At 51.3% G+C, this 27773-nt stretch overlaps 1 protein-coding gene across 1 annotated transcript in view; it reads left to right on the top strand.

The window, feature by feature from the left end:
• LOC609484 (nitric oxide synthase 1 adaptor protein) overlaps positions 1-27773 on the top strand; it is a 264616-nt gene that overhangs the window by 85219 nt on the left and 151624 nt on the right.

Here is a 27773-nt window from a genome sequence, read left to right as displayed (position 1 = left end):
TTCCCTCAGCATCTTCTGTTTTTTTTTTTTTTTTTTTTTGGGTCATTGTTTTCCTTCTCAAGTTCACAGTGGGCATGTTGGCCTCAGAACAGCTTTGGTGGTAACACAGGCCCACCCCCATTTCTCTCTCTCTCTCTCTCTCTCTGTCTCTCTCTACTCTAGCTCGGCCCTTTAACGCCCTGTGGCCCCTGTAACCAATTACTACAGATTAAGGGCTTAAAGCAACGTGAGCTTCTTGTCTTCCCGTTCCAGACGTCAAAAATTTGAACTGGGCCTTAAGTCCAGGAGTTGGCAGGCCTGCTTTCCCTCTTACGGTCCCAGGAGAGAATCCGTGCCCTTGCTCTTCCAGCTTCTGGAGGCCGCCTGACTGCCTGCGCCTGCGACCCGCTTCCATCTCCGGAGCCAGCAGTCCCGGCCCTCTGGCCTCTGCTCTGACCTTCCTGCCTTCCCCGCATCAGGACCCTTGTGGTTCCCCAGGCCTCTCCTTCCTGCCCTTCCCTGGCGATCCGGGGTAGCCCCCTTTGGCCGTGTGACACATTCCCAGGATTTGGGGTGGGGATGTCCCCATTCCGCCGACCACAAGGGGGATCGGAGTGTTAGGCTTGGAGCCGGGTTCGGAAAGGTTCCACCCTGTTACTGAGGTGCTCTGGTGCGGGGCCCAGACACCATCTGCTCAGATCCTGTCCTGTTTGCTGCCTGAACGACGGGACAAGTTTCTCACCCCGTCGGCCTTTGTTAAATCATCAGTAAAATTGGGATGTCGTCTTGGCAGATGTGTCTTACAGTTATAAATGTGCATATAAAGCGTTGAGTGCAAAGCCCTTTGCATGTGGATTGTGCTCTGTCAATAATAGTTTCTTCCCCTTTTTTTTTTTTTTTTTTCAAAGATTAATTTATTTGAGAGAGGTCAGGGAGGGGCAGGGAGAGAGCGAGAGTGAGAATCCCGAGCAGACTCCTGCCCGAGTGTGCAGAGCCCGGCATCACAGGGCTCGATCCCACGACCCTGAGAACACGGCTTGAGCTGAAATCAAGAGTCAAGCCCTCAACCGACTGTGCCACCCAGGAGCCCCCTTCCCCTCCTTTCTAACCAGTATCAGGCGGGGACAGTGGGGTCAGAAGACCGTGCAAACATAGGCACCCTGTCAAGGCTCGCTTTGGAAAACCTCATCCTCAGGTACTTTTTTCCTTCGTCCGTAGCCGAGGGCTTCTCAGAAGCGGTTCCGTGGCCCTCCTGGAACCGGTGGGTGTGTCCTCCGGGGCCTGAGAGTCCTCTGGAAGAATTTTAAAATTTGGTGTTTTCATTTGATCCTAGTGAAGTCCCATAAGCCTGTCGCGGCCTGTGGGGGGGCCACCCTCTGCCCCAGTGCCGGGAACTAATGTATGGTCGCGGGTGTGTCGTCTGCTGCTGTTGGCACCGGGTCGTCCCCGCGCCGTAGAGCGAGGGAGACGTTCAGAACGCGTCTGCGATGGGCTCCCTGGAGCGGAGGGACGCACCACCGTGCTGTGCCTGGTTAGGGACGGAGGCCTTGCAGCACTTTGAACAGACGGGGGTTGCAGAAAATGGGCTTGGCGTGTGGGGCGTGGGACCACGGCAGGGCTCTGCGCACACGTGCGCCCTGGGGCGCATCTGAGCTTCTGACGGGTGCTTGTTCTGGTTAGGTCCTGTCACCTAACCTCATCTGCTGGCACCCGTGCCACCCCGGTTGTCGACGTGCTGAGCGTCACCCCTGAGCTGCCCTATGCCAGACTCAAAAGAACCTGGGTGACGTGGCTGGTAATAGGATCTCTGTGAAATAACAAAATCTTTTGTGAAGTTTTATTTATTTTTATTCTTAAAATTAAAAAAAAATTTTTAGATTTAAATTCAATTTGCCAACATGTAGTATAACACCCAGTGCTCATCCCATCGTGTGCCCCCCTCAGTGCCCGTCACCCAGTCACCCGTCCCCCCACACACCCACCTCCCCTTCCACTACCTTTCCTTGTTTCCCAGTCTCTCATGGTTTGTCTCCCTCTCTGGTTTTCCCCACTCGGTTCCCCTGCTTTCTCTTATAATCTTATAATCCCTGCCGCTATTTCCTCTATTCCCCGTCTGAGTGAAACCATATCATGAATGGCTTTAGTCTGAATTTATTGGGCACATAATTTGTGTCTAGTTTAGACATTCGTATCAGACCCGGATGCACGAGTACTTTGTATCTCGTTCCCACCATACCTGTGAAATGAGGTTGTGACGGACCTGGTTTGTCAGTCCTCGTTCTGGCCGCTGCTTTATCGGCCTGTGGTTCACATACCCTACAGTCCACCTGTTCCAGGTATTGAATTCATCGGTGTTTAGTCTATTCCTAGTGCTGGGCAGCCGTGAGCACAGTTGATTTTAGAGCATTTTCATCACCCCAAAAGGAAATGACGCCCCTCAGCCAGCACTTCTCAGTCTCTGCCCCGAGGTCCCCAGCCCTAGGCAACCACTTACTCTATTTTGTCTTTATGGGTTTGTCTTTTCTGGACGTTTCATCCCAATGGCTTCATACGATACGTGGCCTTTTTATGCCTGGTTTCTTTCATTTAGCATCCTATTTGCAAGGTTCGTGTATGTTGTGGCATGTATCCGCTCTTCATTTCTTTTTATAACCAATTAATATTCCATAGTATGGATACGCCACATACCACGTATTCATTCAAACACTGTGTGTTTGCAAAAATGTGTTTTTTTTTTCTTTTCTTTAAAGGGGGGGCCAGACTATTGAACTTCAGAAAAACACTTGATGTGGCTTCGAGCGGCGTGTGATGGGGAGGTTATAGCTGTCTTCTCAGCTGAAGGAAAAACAAATCATTGCTTTCTTAGAGGAACTGGGGCAAGACATTCTCATCAATATGAGGAATGGCATGCTGAGAGCAGAACCTGATTTTTTTTTTTTTTTCCTGTACTCATTTGGAAAAAAGAAAAAAATGTACTGACTCCTTTTATGAGCCGGTGTTCTCTTGGGCTCTGGGGATACAGCAGACTACAAAACAAAGTCCTTGTCTGCCTGGAGCTTATATTCTGGAGGTTGGGATTGGAGAGAGAGGAGGAGACCGTTAACTCTACTGTATCATGTGTGAATTCTCTGCAGGAAGACAAGCAGGAAACAGGATAGATAGTGTCAGGAGGTCGGGGGTGGGTGTTATTTTGTATGGATTGTTGGAAAAATCATCTGGGTTATGGTGACCTTTGGATTTCTAGAGATGTGAATATGGAAGGGGGAGGGAGGACCGTGGGACTTTCTGGAGGAAGATATCCCGACAGAGGGAACAGCACATGCAAAGGCCCTGGGGCAAGAAGGTCAGGGTGTCTGGAGACTCCAGAGTCCCACATGGGGATGGTCGATCACACCTCAGAGAATCTGGTTCGCTTATGAGCTACCTACTGAATGCCTGACCACACATGAGAAAATGCATTTATCTTTCCCCTGCATCTGTACTGGGCTGAAAAGTCACTCTGCACGAGAAGCTCTGGTTCTGTTCCTAAGGCGAGCAATCATCTGGGAACGAGTGTAACACGGGGGCAGAACTACTACATGCATAATCCATCCACAGAGGACTTGGGAAGATTCAGTTCTTTCCAAAGCCAAAACCCCCTTTTGCTTTTATTTATTTATTTTTTAAAGATTTTATTTATTCATGAGCGATTCAGAGAGAGAGAGAGAGACACAGAGGGAGAAGCAGGCTCCATGCAGGGAGCCCGGTGTAGGACTCGATCCTGGGACTCCAGGATCGCACCCTGAGCTGAAGGCAGATGCTCAACCACTGAGCCCCCCAGGCGTACCCCCTTTTGCTTTTCAAGAAGCTCTTTTTTAATATAAACTTATTTTTTATTGGTGTTCAATTTGCCAACATACAGAATAACACCCAGTGCTCATCCCGTCAAGTGCCCCCCTCAGTGCCCGTCACCCAGTCACCCCCACGCCCGCCCTCCTCCCAGCACCCCTAGTTCGTTTCCCAGAGTTAGGAGTCTCTCATGTTCTGTCTCCCTTTCTGATATTTCCCACTCCTTTTTTTCTCCTTTCCCCTGTATTCCTTTTTCACTATTTTTTACATTCCCCAAATGAATGAGACCATATAATGTTTGTCCTTCTCTGATTGACTTATTCACTCAGCATAATCCCCTCCAGTTCCATCCACGTCGAAGCAAATGGTGGGTATTTGTCGTTTCTGATGGCTGAGGAATATTCCATTATGTACATAGACCACAGCTTCTTTATCCATTCATCTTTCGATGGACACCGAGGCTCCTTCCACAGTTTGGCTGTTGTGGACATTGCTGCTAGAAACATCGGGGTGCAGGTGTCCTGGCGTTTCACTGCATCTGTATCTTTGGGGTAAATCCCCAGCAGGGCAATTGCTGGGTCATAGGGCAGATCTATTTTTAACTCTGAGGAACCTCCACAGTTTTCCAGAGTGGCTGCACCAGTTCACCTTCCCACCAACAGTGCAGAGGGTTCCCCTTGCTCCACATCCTCTCCAACATGTGTGGTTTCCTGCCTTGTTAATTTTCCCCATTCTCACTGGTGTGAGGAAGCTGTCTTTATAGCCGTTTCTGCTCGGGAGTAAGAAATCATGTGGTTAAAAAAAAAAAAAAGAAATCATGTGGTTGTTTCCGCGGGAGCATTTGAATACTGCCCAGCCCAGCGCACAGGTTCGTGCACGACCCACTTAATGCCCGAGGCCGCAGGGTTTCTCTGTCGCGCCAGGAGGATGGCAAGGACCCCGTCATTGCTGCTACACCATTTGTTCACGTTCCTGCCGTTGGTAACCGAGCAGCCGCTCCTTGTTTTGAGGACTTCTGTGGATTTTTTAGATATTCGTGATAAATACTCCTCAGTTTAACCCTTTGTAAGTGTACAGCTCCGTGGCCTTAGATACGTGCCCGAGGCTCCGCGTCCATCAGCACTGTCTGTGTCCCAAACCTCTTCCTTGTCCCCAGCCCGAGCTCTGTACCCGTTGAATGTTAATCGCCTCTTCTCGCCCCTGGTGACCGCTGTCCTGCCTCCTGTCTCTTCGATTTCGCCTATTCCAGATTCTTCCTGGAATCTCCCACAATGTTTGCCCTTCCCTGATGTATTTCGCTAAGTCGGATGCTTTCAAGGACCATCCGTACCGTAACGTATATCAGATCCGTTCTGATTGTGTAGCACGCTGTCCTGTGGTGTCTTGCGCTCGGCACGTCCCGCAGGCTGTAGTGCGTGGCCGTTTCCTCTGAATCCCGAGCCGCGGACTCCAGGACAGGGATGCACAGCCGAGGGGCCAGCGCCTCTCTGACCCCCGCTGAAAGGTCCGATCCATTTCTTACGAGCACTTCATGGTTAAGTCCACACTCGTGTCCGCTGTCCCTAATGTTAGTTTCCGGGAACCCCATAAAAGGCAAGATTATCCCCGCTTTGCAGATAAGGGTCCTCAAGGGGGAAATGACTCACTCACACTAATGATCTTACTCTTGTCCTTATCAGTAATAACCAAATTTGAACACAGACTGCGCTGTGTCGCGGCGACCGGCTCCGGCAGAGGGCTTCACGAGTCCTCGGTCCTCCCCACGACTCTTGTGTGGCTTGGGCAGGATCGTGAGCCCGTTGTACAGATGAGGAAGCCGAGGCCTGGAGAGGCTCAGCCACTCGCCCTGAGTCACAGGGCTGATAAGGGGGACATCTGGGGCTCCCTCCAGAGCTTGACCCGGGTACAGTTGTCTTGCCAGAACCAGGACGGGCCTGCCGCCTGCCTACCCCTGGCTCAGACGTCCTCCGACGACCTGCTGCCAGGCCCTGCGTTACCAAATGTCAGGCCGGGCAGCGTCATCTGTGTCCCTGATTGTGCCTTGCTCCGGTCTGGGAACACTGCCAGACGCGGCCAGTGCTAGATGTAAATAAGGCCATCATTTGATTTTTATAAACTTCCTTTTAGAGCTTGAGACCTATATGACCTATATACGTCACACATATATCCTGTGCGACACCCCCCACCTGGACGTGCCAAAGGCGCCTTGCGTTCACTATGTGCAAGAACGGAACCCATCCTTTCCACGGTCTCGTCTCTTTGCTGCGAACTCTGTCCCAAGTCTCGTTTCTCCTCACGTTGGCTTGTCTCAGGGCAGGCGTCTTAGCCCTGCAGGAATGGAAGCCAGAGACCTTAGGACCCCCTTAGACCCTTCTGTGTCTGTCCCCACGCTGCTCATCTTTGCCACTTGTGCCTCTGAGAGGTTTCTCAAACGTGTGTCTCCTGTGAACCCCGACCTGGGGAGGAGGACTGCGGCCTTCACCGCACAGACCGTTGCAGTAGACCTCGGCATCCTCGTGCCCTGCCCGTCCTCCTCCAGCTAAAGGCCAGGCTGAGGGAATGGTCCTGCTTGACAACATTTGGTGATGGTTTGTTGCCTGTGGGCAGGAGGCTGGAGTCTGCTGGGCGCCTCCGGCCATGGGGCGGTCCTGCCTTCCCCTGGGTCTGGGAAGCACCCGCCGCTCTGCGGGGCCTGGGTCTGTGTCCTCGGGACTCGGCCTGGCTCCTGCCTCTCTCCCCATCTCCACCTTGGCCGCCGTGTCCTTGTGTCCCCAGGGGCTCGGCCTGTGGTCCTCCTCCTAAGAGCCAAGGGGGGACTTTCTCAGCTGCTCGTTCTCCTTCAGTAGAACAGGTGCCGTGTCAGCCCCGTGGGAGCCACCGGCGGGGACGGGCGTCTGGTCCACGGCCGTGCCTGACCCGTGGCAGACGTCGCGGCGGTCGTGGGAGCCCCATCCCATCTCTCCATCCCAGCCGCGGATGTGACTGCGGGGAAGCCTTGAGCAGCCCTACCACTGTCCTTTGCTGGAATGTTCCCCCCCTGAGCTGTTCTGGGCTCGAGCCCACGGGGTGTTTCCTGTTTCGTGGCTGGGACTTGGGGCAAGCTCACATCTCTGGACCGTAGGCTCCCCCTTGTAAAGTGAGGGGCGTCTGCCCTGTGGCCTCGTTGCTGCTTGGTGCAGGTTAGAGGAGATGCGGCGTGAAGGCTTCGTAGACTGTCAGGTGCACGTGCAGGGAGGCAGCTGTTGCACCCAAAAGGCGGTGAGACGGGCGGCACCGGCCCCTCGGGCAGGGCCCCTCAAGGGGACAGTGTCCCCCCTGGTGTGGCCAGCCTGGGCTCGGTCTGGTGCTTCCATCTCCAGGTGTGGGTGGAAAACCTGCTGTGTGTGCCTAGTCTGTGTGGCACCTGTTCCTCCGACTTTTTTCTCTTTCTTCCTTCCTTTCTTTCCTTTCTCTCTCTCCTTCTCTGTCTCTTTCTCCCTTTTTTTTTTTTTTTATCTTTTTAAAGATTATTTATTTGAGAAAGAGTTTAGGGGATGGAGCATAGGGAGAACATCTTCAGGCAAGTCCTCCACTGAGTGCGGAGCCCGAGGCGGGGCTCGAGCCCACAACCCATGAAACCAAGAGTCAGATGCTTAACCAACCGATCCACCCGGGTGCCCCTTGGCTTTTCAATGGCGTGAAAAATAACAGTGCGGCTGCCGCTCCCGAGCCCCTGCCCCCGCCGCCCCGTCCTGTGTCCCCGTGGAGAGGCGTCTCGCCGCGTGGCAGTCGTCTGCGGGAATGACAAGTCCCCCCTCCGCAGTGAACTCAACCCTGCCGTCTAACTGGCGGGAATCACCTTTGTTAGTGTGACACTAGCTGTTTCCTCAACCACTAACCCTCTGGAGAGGATTTGGCATTCCTTTTGGCCGCTGTCAATGGTATCCTCACCACAGGGCTTGTTAACTGGGGGCGTGCACATCCTGGCTTGCTTGTGCCAAGTGGATCTTTGTTTATCCTGGCCCAGGAGGAGTTGGAAGAGAAGGTGGTTTGAATAGTTCTGGGTGTATATTTGTTGCTAATATTTTAAAACTTGATTTGGTGCCTCCTTAATACCCCCCCCCCCCGAGATTTATTTATTGTAGAGAGAGAGGCAGATCACATGCACGCAAGCAGGGGGAGGAGCAGAGGGAGAGCATCTCAAGCAGCCTCCCTGCTGAGCATGGAGCCTGATCTGGGGCTCGATCGTAGGACTCTGAGATCACGACCTGAGCCTAAATCGAGAGTTGATGCTTAACCGACTGAGCCCCCTTAATTCTTTAGGGGTATGAACCGAAAGCCACTTCATGGAAAAACCAGGAAAGGACAAGGAGGGGATGGTTTCATTGCTTCCAGGTGACCCCAACATCAGACACCTGTAAGAAGCAAGAGTCTAGTTCAAATATACCAATGACAGCAAGTCCATCCTTGGGCTCATTCGTTGTTGCGTAACAGGAGCTGTTCTAAGCACTTGGCCTGTGGTGCCTCCCTGAATCCTCCCAACTGCTGTATGAAGAGGAGCTTCAGTGCCTTGCTCTGGGTCACACGGTCACCTAATGGCCAGGAATCTGGCTCCAGAGCCTGGGCTCCGTCCTCACTGTCTCTGAGGCAGACCCACGTTCCCACTCAGGACGTACCCTCGTTCCAGATCATCTGTAGTCGGACATCGTGTGTTAGCACAGAATGCTGCCTTGACCTCCCCGCCAGGCCTCTCCCTGCACAGAGTCCGCGGTAGTCCCCGTGGGCTTCATCCTGTCCATACTGGTTCTGTCCCGTCTCTGCTTCCCCAGAGCTGCTGGTTGAGCCAGTTTGCTCAGGTGGGGCTTGCAAACAGACCTGCTCTCCCCTGGTCCTCCGCCAAGCGCAGCTGGTGCAGCTGCAGCAGAAGCTGATCAACAGGATCAGGCTGCTCAGAGGGAGGCTGGGGCAGCAGGGTCCCCGGGGAGGCCGCCTGCTTGCTCGGAAGCCCAAAGGCCTAGAAATCCACGCGCAGTTGATGTGGGAGCTGTGATCCTGCTGAAGCTCGTGGCTGTTTGGGTTGGTTTGTCTCTCCTTCCCTCCTTCCCTTCCTTCCTTTGTTCACTGAAACACCAAGAATGAGGTCCTAGGAAAGATAACAGGTCGGAAGGCGGCTCCGAGCCTCTGAACGCTTGTCTGCTCTGGATGCTGTAGAAAGCTGACGTTCCTTATTGAGCAAGGGGCTTTCTAGGGGCTGAGGTGGTGCGGGGCTGGAATCCAGTCTGGCTCGGTTCAGGCGTGATTGCCGAAACCAGGCCTGCTTTGGGGCTGGGCTGTCTGCCCGGTGTGAGGCTCAGACCCCACGATCCTGTTCCTTGTGGGGAGCCGGGCTGGTGGTTCTTCTCGGCCTTGGACTTTGAGGTCAAAATAAAAAAAATTACAATCTCCTGACTTGGGATTTTGGAAAGCACATGGGATGCTAAGCAGCAACCGCGCCAGGTGCCACTTCCAGAGGAGGCTGTCCGCGGATGGGTGCTGGGCGGCCCTCGGCCTTCGCTTACCGCTCACCCTACTGATCGGAAGCCCTGAGCTGACTCTTCTCCTGGCACCTGCTGGCTTCTGCCCCAGCCTTGTCTCCCCGCTCGGCTTTCTTTTCTACAGAGCTCCTTTTCTCAAACTCGATTAGATGTCATTGTTGGCTTGCTCATGTGGTCTTCTTCATTTCGCAGGGATGACGCTTAATTTAAGTAAGAGTTTGGCTGCCTTTACGCTAAACAACTACACCCTGCCAAGGGGCCGGTGGGGAGTCGGTAGCCAGATTGTTTAGTGAAAGACATGGTATTGATTTATGATTTTCACTTTAATCCATTCCCAGACACGCCTGCATTTAATTGCATGTGGGGGGGAGGCGGGCACTCAGTTGCTGCTTTAAGAAAGAATCCGGGTGTCCTGTGTGCAGAGAGGGGAGGCCCTCCCGAGTATGCATGCGGGACCGCTGCGCGTGGGGCAGGTGTGCATCCGGCCTCGGGGAGGCTGTGCTGGCAGGGCTGGCGGGCTCCTCCTCCAGCACACGGCTGCTAGACCAGCATGAGGTCTCTCGCGGCTCTGCTCAATCGCCGTCCGTGGCTCCCTGCTGCCCGTGAATGAAACACGGAGTTCTCCGCTGGCGGGCAGGGGCCTCCCGGGCTGGCTCCACTGTGCCCGTCGAAATTTCTTTTCCATCGTTGTCCAGTTCTTTTTTTTTTTTTTTTTTAATTTTTTTTTATTTATTTATGATAGTTACAGAGAGAGAGAGAGAGGCAGAGACACAGGCAGAGGGAGAAGCAGGCTCCATGCACCGGGAGCCCGATGTGGGATTCGATCCCAGGTCTCCAGGATCGCGCCCTGGGCCAAAGGCAGGCGCCAAACCGCTGCGCCACCCAGGGATCCCTCGTTGTCCAGTTCTATGGGCAAACTATCTTGGTGGTCTTTGAACGTGTGGTGTCCAGTTGGGCCTGCCTGTCCTCTTCCTCCCTTTCTCTGGAATTCTCTGCCTCTGCTGCCTGCCTGCTGTCCAGTCTTCAAGGTCCACTTCAAATAAAAATCTTTGCTAGGAAATTCTTCTGATTTCTCTGAGCTCTGGCTCAACTCTGCTGCTGTTTCTTTTCTTTTCTGTTTTTTTTTTTTTTTTTTTGTAAGATTTTATTTAAGACAGAGACAGAGAGTGCATGAGCACAAGTAGAGGGAGGGGCAGAGGGAGAGGGAGCTCGATGCAGGTCTCGATCCCAGGACCCTGAGATCATGACCTGAGCCAGAGGCAGACACTTGACCGTGCTTAGGCCACCCAGGTGCCCCTCAGCTGCTGTTTCTCTCTCTCCTCGGGTGTATGTTAGCCTGCCTTGTAATAGGATTGTTCTTATTAAATTGGGACTCCCTGAGTGTCGTGACGCTGTTGGGTCACGTGTGTCCCTGCCGGGATGGGGCTCAGTTCCTGGAGGGTTAACACTGAGCATTTCCTGAGCGAGCTCTGCGCCACTTCTGAGTGCTACACCTCTCCAGCTGGGTGGTCCTCACGGAGCTTTCAGGGGTGAGAGTTGTGTTGAATCTGGGTGGGGGGAGGCTAGTAGGGGGCGAGGGGGTGTCATGAGCCATCTGAGTAGCCTGGCTGGTACGGAGGCTGAGGGTTGGTGGCCCGGTACCCAGGCAGTGCGCTGCCCCACCTGCTGTCAAAGACCCATTCTTCTCTAAACACACGGGGAGTTCATCTCTGCTCAGTGGCAGTCTGCTTTTTAAATTTGTTTAAATAAGCTTTTTACTTTAAAATGTTACTAGGCGGGCAGCCCAGGTGGCTCAGTGGTTTAGCACCACCTTTGACCCAGGGTGTGATCCTGGGGTCCTGGGATCAAGTCCCACATCGGGCTCCCTGCATGGACCCTGCTTCTCCCTCTGCCTGTGTCTCTGCCTCTCTCTCTGTGTATGTGTGTCTCTCATGAATAAATAAAAATCTTAAAAAAAAAATAAAAAAAAAAATAAAATGTTACTAGGCTTACAGAATTACTGTAAAGAAAGTACAGGGGTTCCTATATCCGCCCCCCTGACAACCCCCTTCCCCCCTCAATGATTGGTATGGCCTGTGGATGACAATGGATGAACTGATAACAATCCATTATCATGAACTAAAGTCCCTACTTCGTGGAGTTTCCTTAGCTGTTCCCAACGTCCCTTTTCCAGGATCCCGTCTGAGCTGTCCTGTTATGTTAAATCATGGTGTCTCCTTCAGCTCCTCTTGGCGGTGACAGTTGCTCAGCCTTGCCTCGTGTTTGACAACCTTCACAGGTTGGAGGATTACTTGTTGGGCATGTTGTGTAGAGTGCCGCTCAGTTGGGATTTGTCTGGTGTTTTTTTTTTTTTTTTCTAATTTTTAAAAAAAGATTCATAAGAAACACACAGAGAGAGGCAGAGATACAGGCAGAGGGAGAAGCAGGCTCCATGCAGGGAGCCCGACGTGGGACTCAATCCCAGGACTCCCGGGTCACACCCTGAGCCACAGGCAGATGCTCAACCACTGAGCTACCCAGGTGCTGCTGGTGTTTGGTCCTGAGTAACGTGTTTGGGAAAGAAGAACAGTGTCCTTCCCACCACAGTCTGTCTCGGGCCGGTTCTGTCCATACCGTTGATCCCTGTTGATGTGAACCTTGATCACATGACTCGAGGTAGTGATTCTGAAGTGAGTTTTTCTCACTTTCTATACTGTCCTCTCTGGAAGGGACAGTCCCTGTCACCCACAGCTAGAGCGGGGAGTTGTGTTCCGCTTCCTTAAGGGCAGGGTACCCACGTAGGCTGCATGGACTTCTGCGTGGAGATCGTCTCTTCTCCCCCATGCACTTCGTCAGGCATTGAGTTATGTCCGTGTAGACTCACTAAGACTTATTTCATGCTTTGGATTATAACTGCGACTTTATTCTATCGCCCACATTGTTCCTGCTCTGACCACGGAGAGCTCATTCACTTGGGTGATAGAACCCTATCAGCATGGGGGTCTTTGGGGGGCACTTTTTTTTTTTTAAATAATTTTCTGGCCCTACAAGATGCTCCAGGCTCATGTTGTAGATTTCCTGACCTAGTTCTAGAATCCGCCATTTCTGTAGGGAGCCCTAGTTCCTTTCACTGGAGAAGGGGGTCAGGAATCCAAGATGCTGTGGGCTCCAGGTCTGATCCATTACCCCTGGACTCGTTCCACCCTCCTCATTCTCCCCCTCCCACGGTGAGAGGACTGGTTCCCACCGTGCGCTCCCTTCATTGTCCAGTTCCAGTGCAGTGGTGTAAGCTGTGAACCCGGGCCCCATGGGGACACACCGGTCCACTCTCGTACGTACACGTGTACTTGCTTCTGCCTTTAGCTCTGTAGACTCCACGGTCAGGCTCCCACGTTACTTGGGCCAGCACTTCTACCCCCACCTCCCTGGGGGGGGCGGTTTCATACGTCTGTGACACATTTAGATTCTTCTGTAGTTTGTCCTTCCACCCCGGCTTGTCCCCCCTCTTCCCTGCCCCCCAACCTCCCAAGTGATTTCTGTCTTAATTGCGTATATTAAGGGTTACTCTTGTGCTGTGGAGTTCTCTGGGTTTTTGACCGATGCTTAGATGTCTCGTATTTGCCATCACCGGGTCCTACAGACTAACCTCACTGCTCTAAGTAATCCTCTGCTTCACCTGTTCGGCTCCTCCTATTTGCACATGCCTGGCGGCCACTGTGGACACAGCCTCTCTAGCTTCGCCTTTTCCAGAACGTCTGTCCTGTGATTGGAATCACAGTGTGTGGCTTTGTCCTACTGGCTTCTTTCTGTCTCTGAGCCATGTGCACTCAAGAGTCCTCCAGGCCTTTTTGTCACTTGGCAGCTCGTGGCTCTTCACTGCTGTGTAGTATTCCTCGGTGCCGTGGGCCGGCCGCCGTTCGTAGGTTCAGCCTTCCTCACTGGAGGATGTCCCAGTTGCTTCCAGAGTTTGGTGATTATGAGTGAAGCTTCGATAAACATTCCCGTGCAGATTTTTTATGTGAACCTAAGTTTTCAGGATAAATGCCTGGAGGCTTCCACCTCCCCTTCATTTCACCTGGAAAATGTCAGCACGCTCTGAAAACGACCAGTTCTGTTGCTGAGCTGCCCATCTACTGACCTGCTTTCCTGTTTTTCTTTGAGTGGCACGCATTGCCACCTGCGTTGCTGACAACTTTTATTTATTTATTTTTTAATTCTGGGAGGTAATATGGGGAAAATAGGGTGACCTTGTGATTTGGAACAGCTTTGCAGGAGTCGGGGCTTAGTGGAGCCTTGAGGATCCCTCCATGGTGTTGAATAGGAGCTTAACGTGATCCCTGAAGCTGTTTTCACCTTGGGTGTGGCAGGAGGGCCAGCAGCCCTGGGGAGTTTCCTGCAGCTGAGCCCTTCACCCCGTTGTGACTCTGCGGAGGGGCTGGTGGCTCACCTGTGGCCCTTTCAGGCCTTCGGGTCACATTGAGGTGGCAAGTCTGTTCTCCAGGTAGGTGAGCTGTGTGCTCTGGTTACCCAGTCACTGGTGTGAAGAGGCCCAGGCCCAGAACGCCCTATATTTATGGGGGCAGGTGGCTGGCCTGTCCAGGTGTTAAGCTTCAACATCCTCCATGCACTAGCTTTTGTTTTATTTTTAAGACTTGTTTATTTGAGAGAGAAAGAGAGAAGAGGGAGTGAGAGCACGAGCAGGGTGGAGGGGTAGAGGGAGAAGCAGGCTCCCCACTGAGCAGGGAGTGATGTGGAACTCGATCCCAGGACCCCAGGATCATGACCTGAGTGGGAGGCAGAGACTCGACGGACTGAGCCCACCCAGTCACCCCTGCTTTTGTTTTATTTTTAAGACCCCTGCACTGACTACTTGCCATGTAGCAAACAGTATGCTACTTTTTCATCTGTTTAATCCTCATAGTGACCTTAGGAGGCGAAGTTTTCCATTTTAGAGATGAGCAAAGTGAGGTCGAGAAGGTTAAATAGTGACAGAGTAGCATGAGATTGAACCCAGCTCTCGATGGCCGAGCTTCTCGGTCCCCCACGCCATCTCTGGAGGGAGGCACGACTTGGGGGTGACATGCACGTGGCCTCGGAGGCATGGGCTGGGGTGACGTGTCCTTGGGCTCACCTGGGATGCACGGCTGCGTGGGAACTGCTGCAGGAAGGGTGGTTCCTGGGCGAGTGAGAGGCAGGGCCTTGCCCTGATGCTTTGACTCTCCCTGGATGCTGGGCCAGGCTGCTGGCTGATTCAGGCTTAAGTTGTTTTCATTCTGGAAGTTGTCAAATTTGTAAAAGCAGATGAGGTGAGTTCCTTGTATGCCTGTCACTCAGGTACTTGAATTATTAGGATTTTGCAGTTTCTGCTTTCTCTCTCCTGTCATAGTTTATGTTTTATTTGTGCCTTTTCTTGTTTGTTTGGAACAACATCCATGAGGACACTGTAACCGTTGGCTCACCCCCCCGATCTGTGTGACATCTCTCCTTTGTTGGGATGATTTTCTCACCGTTGCGCATCACGTGGTTGTGGCGTGTTTGTTTCACTTCACAAATATTTGTATTGTCCCCATCCTCTCCGTACCTTTGTCTGAGTCCTTCACAAATATGAACTTTATTTTAATAAATTATTAACAATATTATTCCTCATAGTGATCTCCTAAAGTAGGTATTCTTTTTTTTCTTTTAAAGAAATTTTAGAGTTGAAAAATCTCTATCAATTTTTTTTAAATTTAGAAATGATGAAACCAAAGTACGGAGAGGTTGAGTAACCTGCTCTGAGTCATGCTGCTAGTAAGTGGTGTAGCCGTCCTTCAAACCCAGGCTGTGTGGTTTCATAACCTGGACTCTTAATTGCCACCCTTGTGCTAGAAATAGGATTAATTCAAATACCATTACTGTTGCCCATTCCCCGGTACTAGAGATACGGGAAGGAAAAAAGGAGCTCTTGGCCTCTAGATGCCCCCAGTATGGCGAGAAGGGCCTGAAAACCAGTAAATATTGTAGCACAGAAGAGTAAATGCTCTGTAGATGGGAAAGATCACGCAGGACCCCCTGGGGGAGCCAAGGTTGGCCTCACAGAAGCCGGGATCCTGGAGCTTGGGTTGGAAGGATGGACGAAGGGGAGGGAAATCCAGGCGGAGGGGTCCCCAGACTCTCGAGGGGGAGAGCACAGGGCAGGCTGGAGAGAGAGGCATGTGGCACTGGATTCCTCCGGCCACAAGACATGAAGGCACTGCCTTGCCCACAAAGAAGCTTTGACTTTCTCCTGCTGCTGCTGGGGACCTGTGGATGCCTTTTAAGCAGATGAAAACACGGTGAGGAAGGGGTGTGTGATACTGAGCCCTTTCTAGGGGCAGAGTAGAGCATGGATCGAGGGGAGAACAAGATTAGACACCTTCATTCGTGCTGGCAGGAAATGCTGGGCCCCAGTGGAGCCACAGTGGGCGGGAATGAAGAGCATGGATCTGAGGGTGAGGACCAGGCGTCCTTACTGTGCACGGGTTCCTTCTCAGGACTTCGGAATTATGGGGTCGCCTAGGAAAGCAACAGCGTTCATAACATCTGCACCTTCACTGATGAACTGATTGCTTATAAAATGGCCCTGGGGCACCTGGGTGGTGCCTGTCGGTTGAGTGTCCAACTCTTGGTTTCAGCTCAGATCATGATCTCAGGGTTATGAGATCAAGCTCATGGGGCTCAGTGCGGAGCCTGCTTCAGACGCTCTCTCCCTCTCTCTCTGCTCCTCCCCCACTGCGTTCTTTCACTCTTTCCAATAAATAAATCTTTAAAAATCAATCAAATGGTCCTAATGGCGAATGTGCCGTAAGGTGACCCACCAGTGCATCATGTCCTTGTATTAACCTCCCTCCCACTCCCCCATCGAGATTGTGTCCCTTTATAGTAGACTGTTTGGAGCAAGAGCTTCTCCTGAAGGCTTAGAAGAGCCGCTGTGTCTGAGGGGTCCTGTGGAAAGGAAGTGAGGCAGTGCGTAGGAGCTGAGTGACCCCCAGCCGCCAGCCAGCCAGAGGATAGGGGCCTCCGTCCTCTAGTCCAGCTGCAGGGAACTGAAATCTGCCAACAATGGGGAGCTTAGCTTGCAAGAGGACCCGGGGTGCAGAGTGGAACACCACATGGGCCGCACTGTGATGGCAGCCGGTGGGACCCCGAGCAGAGGGCTCAAGCTGGCTCCAGGGAAATGGAGAAAATAAACATGGTTTTTGGTAAGCCCCGAAATTTGTGCTAATTTGTCACGAAGCAGTAGAAAGCTGAAGCCCGCCCCGTTCGGCTTCTCCCCCCAACACCTGACATCTCTTCTGGTCCATCCTCAAGGGCCCTTGGCTCCTGTTTTCTTTCCACTGCAGCAGCACGATGCAAATCTGATGCAAATACATTTCGAAGTGAAATTGCAAATCTTGCAGAAGATGTCAGGATTCCAGTTAGTCAATAAAAGGGTTGCTGGAGAGCTGCTCGAACCTCCCCGGACAAATGAGGACTGGGCAAGGTTGGATCCGCTCGTCACTGGCGAGAAAAACAACCAGCCTGCTGACAAGCAACTGGCTTCCAAAGAGGATGTGAATGTCTTTGAATATTAAGAAACCGCTCCGAGAACACGTCAGCCCCTGAATAATTTCTGCAGAGATTGCCCTCGTGTAGTCGTGGGCGTGCAGGTCCGCGGTGAAGGACGTCATCCCTTCGTGTAGTCGTGTCGGAACGAAGGGAGGAGTACGACAGCAAATCAATGCTCAAGCCTTCCTCCAGTTTAAGAATGGAGTCACCGGCTTCTGGTGAGTGGAGCTGGGATTTGAACCTCGCTTTTCCACGCTGTGGGGCGTTCCAGCAAGTGTCCTCGGCGCCCCCCCGGCCCCGGGTCTGCGCAGGCCGCCCCGCGTGCCCGCAGCTCCCTGAGCCTGGCTGGGGCGACACCCAGGCTGGAGCCTCGCTCCTGTGTGGCAGTGGGTCGTAGGATCCCAGCTGTTGAGCAGTCAGCACCATCTCTCTATTATTTTCTATTGCTGTTGTAATAAATCACCACGAATTTAATGACTTAGTGTACATTTGTGATCGTTCGGTCTGAAGTCAGATGTGGGTCTCACTGGCTTAAAATCGAGGTGTCCGCGGGGTTGTGTCCTTTGCTGAGGGAGATCATTTCCTTGCCTTTTCCAGCTTCGGAAGGCTCTGCTGATACCTGTTGGCTCCGGGGCCCTTCCCCTCTGTGTGTTCAAAGTCAGCCCTGTCACGCCTCTGATGGTTCTTCCACAGACACTTCTCTGATGCTCCTCTTCTGCCTCCCTCTGCCAGCTTTAAGGACCCTGCGATTACATTGGGCTGCTAGATGACCCATGATAATTTCTCCATAGAAGAATTTTTTTTTTCTTTTTTAAAGATTTATTTTAGTGTGTGAGCTCGAGCGTGTGAACGACAGTCCATATGTGCTCGTGTGGGTGGAGGGAAGGAGAGAGGGAGAGAATTTTCAAGCAGACTCCCTGCTTAGTGCGGAGCCCAATGTAGGGCTCGATCTCACGGAGATCATAACCTGAGCTGAAACCAAGAGTGTGATGCTCAACTGACTGAGTTGAGCCACCCAGGCACCCCAGAAGGGCCCTTGATTTAATCACACCTGTCAAGAACCTTGGCTGATAAAGCAACCTGTTCAAGTGTTCTGGAGATGGAGACGTGGATGTCCTTGTGTGGGTGGGAGCATTATCCTGCCTGTCCCAGGGTCCATTTGGTGACACTACTTGGCAGCTTGTGTTCATTTTATGCTAACCTGATTCCACCTTCCAGAACCTGTTGCTTTCACAGATTACTCTTCTCTTTTGGCTAACTTGGTGACTTGAAGAACTATAGAGTCTTGATGGGGTTGATCTGAACAGCCACGTAGTTGAGGGGCTGGACTCCTTCCTCAGGCTGGGCTTGAGGTATGGTAACCTGCCGTGCACACTGGGACAGCACGTCCCAACGGCAGGGACTTTTGCTGTCTGAGCCGTCTACAAACGGTCTCCCAGAGCTGCTAGGATCCCTAAGAAGGGGATTGTGATGTAATTTCTAGTAACAGTGTTGCCCATGGTGTAAAAGTCAAAATAATAACGAGGAATGTCATGGGATTTGTGATGAAGGACACATAAAAGCTTCTGCACGCAGAGTCTAGAAAGAATGCACACACACTACCTCCTTCTCTAGAATCAGATTTCGATTCTGAACCTTTGGCTGACATGTCCTGTCTCTTCCAGGAGACAGTGAGGCTCTGAAGTTGTTCCCAAGATTCACCAGGAGTACATCATGAGAGGGGTTGAGCTGGATGATCAGCTCTGCCTGGGACCAGAAAAGCCAGTTCTTTCCTTCTTTCAGAGTTGCTTTTCTTTACTCTGTGTGTGTGTGTGTGTGTGTGTGTGTGTGTGTGTGTGTGTGTTTGTGTGCGCAAGCGCGCACAATACACACACATATATATGTATAATTTGCAAATGTTAAAATAACACTTATAATTATGGCATCAAGATAGGGCAGTCCTGGTGTGATGTGTCTATATCTGGCACCATTTGTTCAAGACCTCAGGAAACACACAGTGAGACGGCATTTTGGCTGGCACCATGTTATAACGCGTGTCTCTGGGCAGAAATCTTAATGTCACTGTGCTTGCCTCTGAGATGTTGTGATTGTCTTCCCACAGATGAGTGTTTAAACCCTGTGAGATATTTCCACGGTGCAGTGAATTATTTTAAAATAATAACCCCTGTTCTCTTTGGTATGAAGCCTGTTTCACATTTATTGTATCAAAGTGTTCTAAAGGATGGGGGGGGGGGGGGAGAAAAAGAACGCAGAACTTGCCAGCGATCCCACTGGCCAGAAATAGCCACAGTAAAGCTTTTTAGTGTATATCTCATAGGATGTAATTTTAACAAAAAAGGAATATTTTTTAACTAAAAGATCTTGTCCTGTAGAAGGTTTTGCAGCCGTTTTTTTTTTTTCCAGTTAATATTTTATAAGATTGCTTCATGGCATTAGTCCTTGAAAGCATTGCTTTTAATGGCAAGTATATTTACGTTCTCGTAGATGGATATAGCATAACTATTTAACCAGGACGATGTTGTTTGATATTTAGCTTGTTTCTAGTTTCTTGTAGCTCTATGTCAATATCCTTGTAGTTCTATCATTGAATCCGTTCAGAATTATTCCTTTAGACTAAATTACTAAATGGAATTGTTGCATTCAAGGGTATGTAGAATCTTAAGGCTTTTGATACGTACGTTGCCACATCGTCCCCCCTGCCCCCCCCCCCCCCCCATCATATCCTTTGGGTGTAAGAGTGTGCTGGGTTCGCCGTCATCCTGTCCAGCATGCCGCGGTGTGTTACAGATCTGTGAAGCTAGTTGAAGAGAGGACATGGAGTGGTTCATGGAAACAAAGGTCCCTGATGGTGAGCTGGAATCTGATTCAGAGTGGCCTTGCTGTGGTAGCAGGTGTCCAGAGCCCACGACCACTTGTCTGCTGCCCTGGTTGAGAACTTCTCCGTGTCTGAGATGCCACGTGGTGCGCTGGATGGAAAACAATCTGTGTGTGCCCCTGCCTGATTCAGCTATACTCACACAGCCGTGTAGAGAACAGAGCTAAGAGAGCATTTGGAGGAGTCTCCAGGGCCTCAGAAATACGGTGCTATACCCTCCTGTTGTCTTCATCTCTAGCTTGCCATTCTCAATGTGAGGAGGCCTCTTGTAGCAGGGGGATCTCTTAGCAGCCTAAAGTCAACCAATCCGATTACCCATTGACGGCTTTCTTATCTGGCCGGTGGAGAAAGGAGCTAGACTCTTGAAAATTGGGACTGATTCTAATTCTTAATTTTTTTTTTTTATTTATTCATGAGAGACACAGAGGCAGAGACACAGACAGAGGGAGAAGCAGGCTCTTGAGAGGAGCCCGATGTGGGACTCAATCCCAGGACCCCAGATCATGACCTGAGCCAAAGGTAGACTCTCAACCGCTGAGCCACCCCGGTCCCCTGATTCTCACTCCTGTTTAGGATCTCAACAGGAACAGCCCCTGGGCAAATGGCACCCTGGAGTTTTCAGATAAAAGATGCTATTTTGCATAAGCAAATGATGCCCTTTGCAACCATTTTTGCAAATTATCTGCGGCCTGTTGGGAAGCTTGCTCAGTATTCTGTTCCGGCAGACTTGTGCTCTGTGAGAATTCTTCCTTGATTTCTATTGCTGGAGTTGGGCCCATCATGCAGTCTCTTTATAGGCCGTTTTCATGATGCTTGATTAATGCTCTACTGTTAATGTCCCTTCTAAGACCTGGACCACTGGCTTTATTGAAATGGGCTTTTTCGCGTGCGGGCCCACCGCTCATGGGTGTCACGTGGCCTGAGACCCAAGTCTGGCAAACACTGAGAATAGCTGGAGTGTTTCAGCTTTGGCGCAGAGCACGATCTGGCTGGCCACTGTTGAATCTTTGGGAGAAGTGACAGGCAGGCTGGAGGTAGACCGCATTGTGGTGGGATCATTATGTCACCCATGAAGTGCAGGAACTTTGGTTAACAATACCAGGGAGGGGGATCCCTGGGTGGCGCAGCAGTTTGGCGCCTGCCTTTGGCCCAGGGCGCGATCCTGGAGACCCGGGATCGAATCCCACGTCGGGCTCCCAGTGCATGGAGCCTGCTTCTCCCTCTGCCTATGTCTCTGCCTCTCTCTCTCTCTCTCTCTCTGTGTGAGTATCATAAATAAATAAATAAAAAATTAAAAAAAAAAACACAATACCAGGGAGATAAGGGCTTTTGTTTTTTCTTCAAAATTGAAACCATTGGCCAATACTAGGATTATTTCAGCATGTTCCACAAATATATCAAGTTTGGATTTGTGTCGTAGTCTGTGTGTTGTGGTATTTATATCCTGTCATTTCGCCTTACAATAGAAGGTCTGAGAGTGATCCTTCATACATCAGACGTGTATTGGGTATTAATAGCCACCCCAAATTATCCCTTGAAGCTGCCATTGTAAAAAGCAAAAATATCTAGGCAGGCGTTATTCAAAACATGGAAAAAGTTTAAGGTGCTTATTTAGTTCTGCTAACAAGTTATTACGGAAAAGCTGGCATATTTTTGTCAGTGGTCTGCTAATTCTTAGGCAGCTAGTTTTCTATAATTTAGATGCCAAAGAACACACCTTTGCACACAGAGCCAGGCTCCTCATACTTAAAACACTGGGCACAAGCCATTTCTTTAACAAATACTCATTCATCAACGAGTGTTCGAGTGGCTTTATCTGCTAGCATTCTAGGCCCTGGGAAGCAGACGGAGGAGGTCTCTAGCCTTCATGGAACTTACGGTGGGGACGACTGGTTACAGTACAAATACATCACGAACAAGGTGACATCAGGTAGCAGTTCAGTCCTGTGAGGAAAATTCAGTGATGTGACCAAGGGGAAGGTGGGGTGGGCTCTTTTGGGGCCGCCTGCGAAGACCTTTGGAGGAAGCCTGGGTGTTGACCATGAGCCAGCCTTGCTTGACCTTTGTTGGCCTTGCCGAGAGTCGTTCATGGCTGAGGGATCAGCGCATACAAGACTGGGGGCAGGCGTGAGCTTGGCCTCTTCCAGCAACAGGAGAAAAATTCTCATGGAGCATGAGGCTGAAGAGACGGCCAGGCCCAGATCATGCAGGAACTTCCAGGCCACGGCCAGGGAGGAGTTTCCTACCATTTTATAACCCAGGGCTGCATGTTGGCACCAGATGAGATTGTGTGGAGCTTTGCTTTCTGTGGCGGTTACGAAAATAATGTGACTTTTGTAGCGACTGCCCTACTTTCTGCCCTTCCCTGGCCAGGTGCGCACAGAATGGGGTTCATCCCTTTCCTGTGGTTGCAGCCCTGCAGATACTTGGCTCCCCCGATCTCCAGGCTGAATTCAAGCTCTCGTTTTACAAGCCAGCCTTCCCTGCTTGGATGGACTCGGCAACCCCAGGGTTTCTCTCCTCCCTGAACATACTTTCAGGCATTGGTAAAATTCTGGTGGTTGTGCGCACGGCAGTGGAAGAGGAGGGGTGTGCTGCTAGGCCAGGCCTAGTCCGGGTTTTGGAAAATAGCGTCTGTTTCCAGAAGCCAGGGAGTGTCTGTTGTGTTGCTTTCCTGGAGTCCTGAACGAGGAGGAGCCCTGATGGAGGTGGCCCCCATCAGCACCGCCCACCACCTCACAGCTGAGCTTGGCCACGTCAGCCTTGTTTAATAAAGCAGCTCTGCTCTTGGCCTCAGTTGGATTATCCTTTAGCATTTCAGCGTGGGCACACACCACTGTCAGTGTTCACACAACAGCACGCGGGTTGGAAAGGACCCCTGAACCTCCCCTGGGCAGTGTTGTCGTGACTCTTTCTGGGTGCTCTTCCCCTGGGAGCCTTTCCTGCTAGAAAGTGCCTCCTGCGCAATGCCCTGCAGTGCAGAGTTCTGCCGGGACAGCCACTCCGCTTCTGTTTCCACACACCCCGCCTCGGCCGCCACGGGGTCCTGCCCCAGCTGCTGCAGGCTCTGGCTCGGAGGGACCGTGGGAGGAGAGGCCTGGGCCTCCCAGGACTCTTGGTGTGTATACTTTGATTTACTGAGTTGCTTAAGGATCTGTGTTTGGGCTGGCAGAGGAAGATAAGAGATTCCAGAAATTCTTGCTCTCTCCCGGGTTGCTGGCTAAATTCCCTTTTCCTCCTCCGTGACAGAGGCCTGGGGCCAGAGGGGAGGTGAGCTCACACTGATCCTGTAATTGACCTCTCGGTGTTGGTCACTGACTCTTGACCCTTCTGATCAAGATGATTTATTGGCCCGTTATTTTTAATAATTATTATTGTTACAATGACACCATTCATTTGGCTGAGGCCTTCCTCTGTCGATTGAGAATTGGATCACGTGGGGGCAACGTGCTCGTCTAGATCCTGGCATGTGGTTGGTGCTCACCTAAGGGGTTCACTTCTACTCAGCTAGAAGGTGATGGTCCTTTTGCAGGAGAGTGAATTGTTTGGGGTTCTCAGGCCAGTGACCATATTTTTGGTTTCCCAGCTCTGTGTCCTGGATTATTCGAATGGTCTAGGCCGGTGAGTCCTGAAGTGTGGTCCCCAGACCGGCAGCATCAGGCTCACTTGGGAATGCCAGAGAAATGCAGAGTCTCAGGCCCGACCTAAGAACCCCTGAACCAGAAATTCTGGGGTTAAGGCCAAGAATGTGTGCTTTAACAAACCCTCTGGGTGATTCTGAAGCAGCTTGAGTTTGAGAGCAGCTGGTCCCAGCCATCGACCTGGCGTTCTCAGGGATACTTCAGGCTGTGTCTCAGACTCCACAGTGTGAGATGCGCTGCTCCCAAGGTGGTCCTGTCGAAATGGGAAGGGTCTCAGGGGTGGTTTGTGGTTTGCTTTTGGCGACTGGCCCTTTGGAAGCAGACCTTGTGAGCATAGCACAGGACGTGGTGGGGCAGGCTTGGAATCGGAGTGAAAGGATGAGCAAGAGGGCTATTATGATTTGTTAATTCAAAATAAGGGGTACAAGTAACGCTTGTGTTAGAGAACCAGGCCAAGAGGCCTGATGGCCGCCTTCACCCCCCAGAAAGGATGTCCCCTGTCAGGTGGCTTTGGCAGCGAGTCTTGGGCCAAAGGCTTCTCTGGTCTGTGCCTCTACGGGCTAAATCCATATTTGCTTCTAAGACTCCGCGTCTCTCTGCTTCCACGGATGGCCAGTCCCTTTCTGATTTGGGTATAAGTCAGTACAGATACAGATTCTAAAATAACCTAACCTGGTTATAGTCAGGTTTACCAGTCTGTGGACCTTGCTCTGTCTTCCTTATTAGGTGATTTTGCAGCTTTCTGTGTGAATCTGAAAGGTGTTTGGATTTTAAGTTAAATGCTCCGCCAGAGACCTCACATGCTTGGGCCCACGTTTTTATGCAACAGAAGGTGCCCCCACTTCCTTTACAGACAGACGGGCCACGGGAGAGACTTTGAGCAGGTGTCTAGCCCAGGCTCCTCACTGCAGCCAGACCTTCTGACCCCCGGTGAATAATTAGGATGTGCCCGTGTGAGGAACCCACAGCCTCTGCTGAGAAATCCCTGTGTGAGAGAGCAGCCCACCTTTGGAGAGCACTCGGGATGTTGAAGGGAAGTTTTGACAGTTACGGGTTTTTCTTAACTATTACTGAAAAGGTGATTCTCGGGCTGTCGGGAGGTTCCCAGATGCCTTAAGCAGCAACGCTCTTGTGGCCGCAGAGTGGCTGAGGTTGGGAGCCTGGACTGTCTTGTAGGAAGAGGCAGCTCTAGATCCCTTCTTTTATTTTTTAAAAAATATTTTATTCATTTATTTGAGAGAGAGAGACAAAGAGCACACGAGCTGGCAGGGGAGAAGGGGAGAGGGAGAAGCAGAGACTCCCTGATAAGCAGGGAGCCCTCCATGGGGCTTGATCCCAGGACCCCGAGATCATGACCCAAGCGGAAGGCAGACACTTCACCAACTGAGCCCCCTCCAGGCGCCCCAGACCCCCTGTTTGAATTCTGCTCAGCCACAGGCCATCCCTTTTGGGATCTCTAAAGGCCGACCTCAGGGCTGTCCCAGCCTGAAGTGGGGGTACACTGGGGTGAAGGGAGAGGAGATTCCGGGCCATTCTGGACTAGAGTTTGTCCCAGTTGCCTGGCTTATAGGGAGGAACCTGAGGCACTCAGGGCTGTTGGGAATGCTGGTGGCCGAAAAGCCTCCAGGAGAGAGAAAGCAGAAAAGGCCCCAGGGCTTGGGAAGGGAAACCAAATCAGCCATCAGGCCTGAGCAGAGGAGGGGCCCGCGTTCAAGAACTTGTGTTGATGGAGCATTACGTGCGCTTCCTTTTTCTCTTTGCCATTTACTACGTCTTTGTCTAGTTTGCTGAATAGCAGCCAGAAGGCTCTAAATTTCCTTGGCTGCCGTTGGAATTTAGCTGGGTTGTCTGTTCCCTTCCCCGGCCACTCCCTGAAGACTCTCCCCTGGTTTCGGAGGTGGCCAGGGAAAGGGGGCGCTTCTCAGAAATCAGCCAAAGCTTGTTTGTTTTTTTTTTTTTTTCCTATTTGTTCCAGACTCTTTTCCCCAAGCCCGGAACCCTTCTTCCTCCCTGGTGTGCCCGCCCCACACCAGTTGTTGGATGCTGCTGCTCTGTTTTCCATTTCTCCATGGATGTTTCTTTCCTATCTTTTCTAATTAAGAGGTTACCTTTCCATCTGAGCCATTGGCAAGTATTTGCCAGAAGATCTAAGGCAAAGCTGCCAACTCGCTGGAGCGTGACACGGCTGCCAGGGCTGCCCGTCTCCCCGGCTCCCCGGAGATGCGACGCTGTCACTGCAACAAGTGTCAGATAGACACACGCTGCGTGCAGAGCTCCCCATGCGTGGCCATAAATAAATATCCCAGATGGATCTGCCCTAGTTCCGATCTCTTGACTACTCTCCTCTTTCAAAAAAACAAAAAACAAAAAACAAAAAAAAAACACAACAACAACAAACAACAAAATATGATTTCCCAACTTTATAGTCACTACCTCCCTGGACTCCTCTATATTCCCTCTTCCTTTCTCCAACAAAATAAAGGACCCAGAGCACCCTTCACTCCCTTAGCATAGAGCAGATAGTACAGTCCCGTGGCCGTGACCAGTGGGTGAGCGAGCTCTGCGCAGCCTCGTGGGTCACGGAGAGCCTGGTTGGTCCATCGAGGCAGCTGGTGGGCTCTGGGTTGGTTTGGGAGCCCATCGCTGGCTGAGGAGAGCCCTCTCCATATTGAACTAATCTTCAGGGCTGGCTGTGCCCGTGTTTTGAGACCTTTTCTCAAAGGGCACTGTGGTTTCTGCTTTCCTGTTGGAAGTTCTGTGTCTGTGGAACAGCTCCCCACAACCTTCAAGATTTGTACTCTGTTCCAAAGGGGCTCTTGGAAATGGAAATGACTTTTTTTTTTCTTTCTGAAAATGATCTCACAGATGATCAAAAGGAGCACAGAAAAACCGTAGTGTGGGGTTGGCAAAGTTGCCAGTGTTCTCTACCTTTGGTCTGGGCTCGTGGGTCTGAGACAGTGTCTCGCCAACAGTCCTTGGCTGTCCTTGGGGATTGGGGCTGGAGAGAGACAGAAGGGGAGGTAGGAGGGGGATATTAATGCTGCGAGGAAGTCTAACTTCTGCTTTATCCTAGGAGAAGCATGAGGAATTGGGTCGAGATACTCAGTCTTGACAAAGCTTGTGAAACTAGAGTCTGCTGTTGGGCATCCTCTTGGAGGGTTTGGCCAGCGGCTAACTTGGGTGCATTGCCCGGCTGGTGCTAGGAAGCCTGGCTGCGTTGGAATTGCACCTGCCCGCCTAGTAGCAGAGGAAATGCCAGAGAGGACATTCTCCGAACACTGGGCTGCCACTTAGTAGCTCTGTGATCTTTGTGAAATGTGTTTCCTTTTTGGATGAAATGGGGGTGGGGACAGTGACTGGAGGGCTCTCTGGGGATTACATGAATGCTTAATCTAGGGCCTGGCATGCAGTAGTGCTCAGTAAATGGGAGCTGCCATTAAGAATAACAGGATGGGGGCACCCGGCTAGCTCGGTTGGAGGAGCATTTGACTCTTGATCGCGAGGTTGTGCCCCACGTTGAAGGTAGAGTTTACTTAAAAAACAAAACAAAACAAAACAAAAAAAACAGTATTTATGATAGTAAAAAGGGGGGACCTGGGTGGCTCAGTTGGTTAAGACTCAGGTCATGATCCCGGGGTCCTGGGATGGAGCCCCACATCGGGCTCCCTGCTCAGCGGGGAGTCTGCTTCTCCCTCTCCCTCTGCTCATACTCTTATTCTCTCTCTCTCTCTCTCTCAAACAAATAAAATCTTTAAAAAATAATAAAAGGAATAGCAGTATTGATGGATTCCAACATTACTGTTTTTCTTAACAGCATGAAGTTGGCGCCCCCTCTTTACGGTCCTTTATGCTCACTCACAGTGTGTATCACCCTGTCCGTTAATTGCCAACGTGTTTACTGTCTCTGCGAGGGTGTCCTGAGGTCCTGGAAAGCCCTGACCTGTTTAAATTGCATCCCAGCGCCCAGCACAGTGCCTGGCACTTAGGTTGGGCTCAGCATCTAGGCACTGAATAAATAAACGAACAAACTCTGCTAATTGAGAACAAATGTTACAAAGAAAAGTCAGACTTCTCTTCCTTCCGCTCCAGGTGAGCATCCTGTCCTCCATGCAGGCTGGGTATACCTGTTTGGACTGTCTTCCCAGTTACCATGGTATTTGTCCTACCCTTTCCTTTCTTTGTGCCCTCCCTCTTGTTTTACAATGCTACTCATCCTTTCTGTTACCATCTGGCATCCCTGTCTCCCCTCCGGTGTCCTCCCCAGCCACTCCTGGCAATAGGAATTCGGTTCTCAGGCCCTTATTCTTGGGTCAAATTTTTGTGGGATAGCTTGAGCCTTCCAACTAGATTGCCAGCATCTTGAGAGCAGCCCTGTGCCATATATCATATGCC

This window comes from Canis lupus, chromosome 38, assembly GCF_011100685.1.
Source record: "Canis lupus familiaris isolate Mischka breed German Shepherd chromosome 38, alternate assembly UU_Cfam_GSD_1.0, whole genome shotgun sequence".
Lineage (NCBI taxonomy): Eukaryota > Metazoa > Chordata > Mammalia > Carnivora > Canidae > Canis > Canis lupus.
Note: the sequence above shows the minus strand (reverse complement) of the source record. Positions and strands in the feature narration are given on the sequence as shown.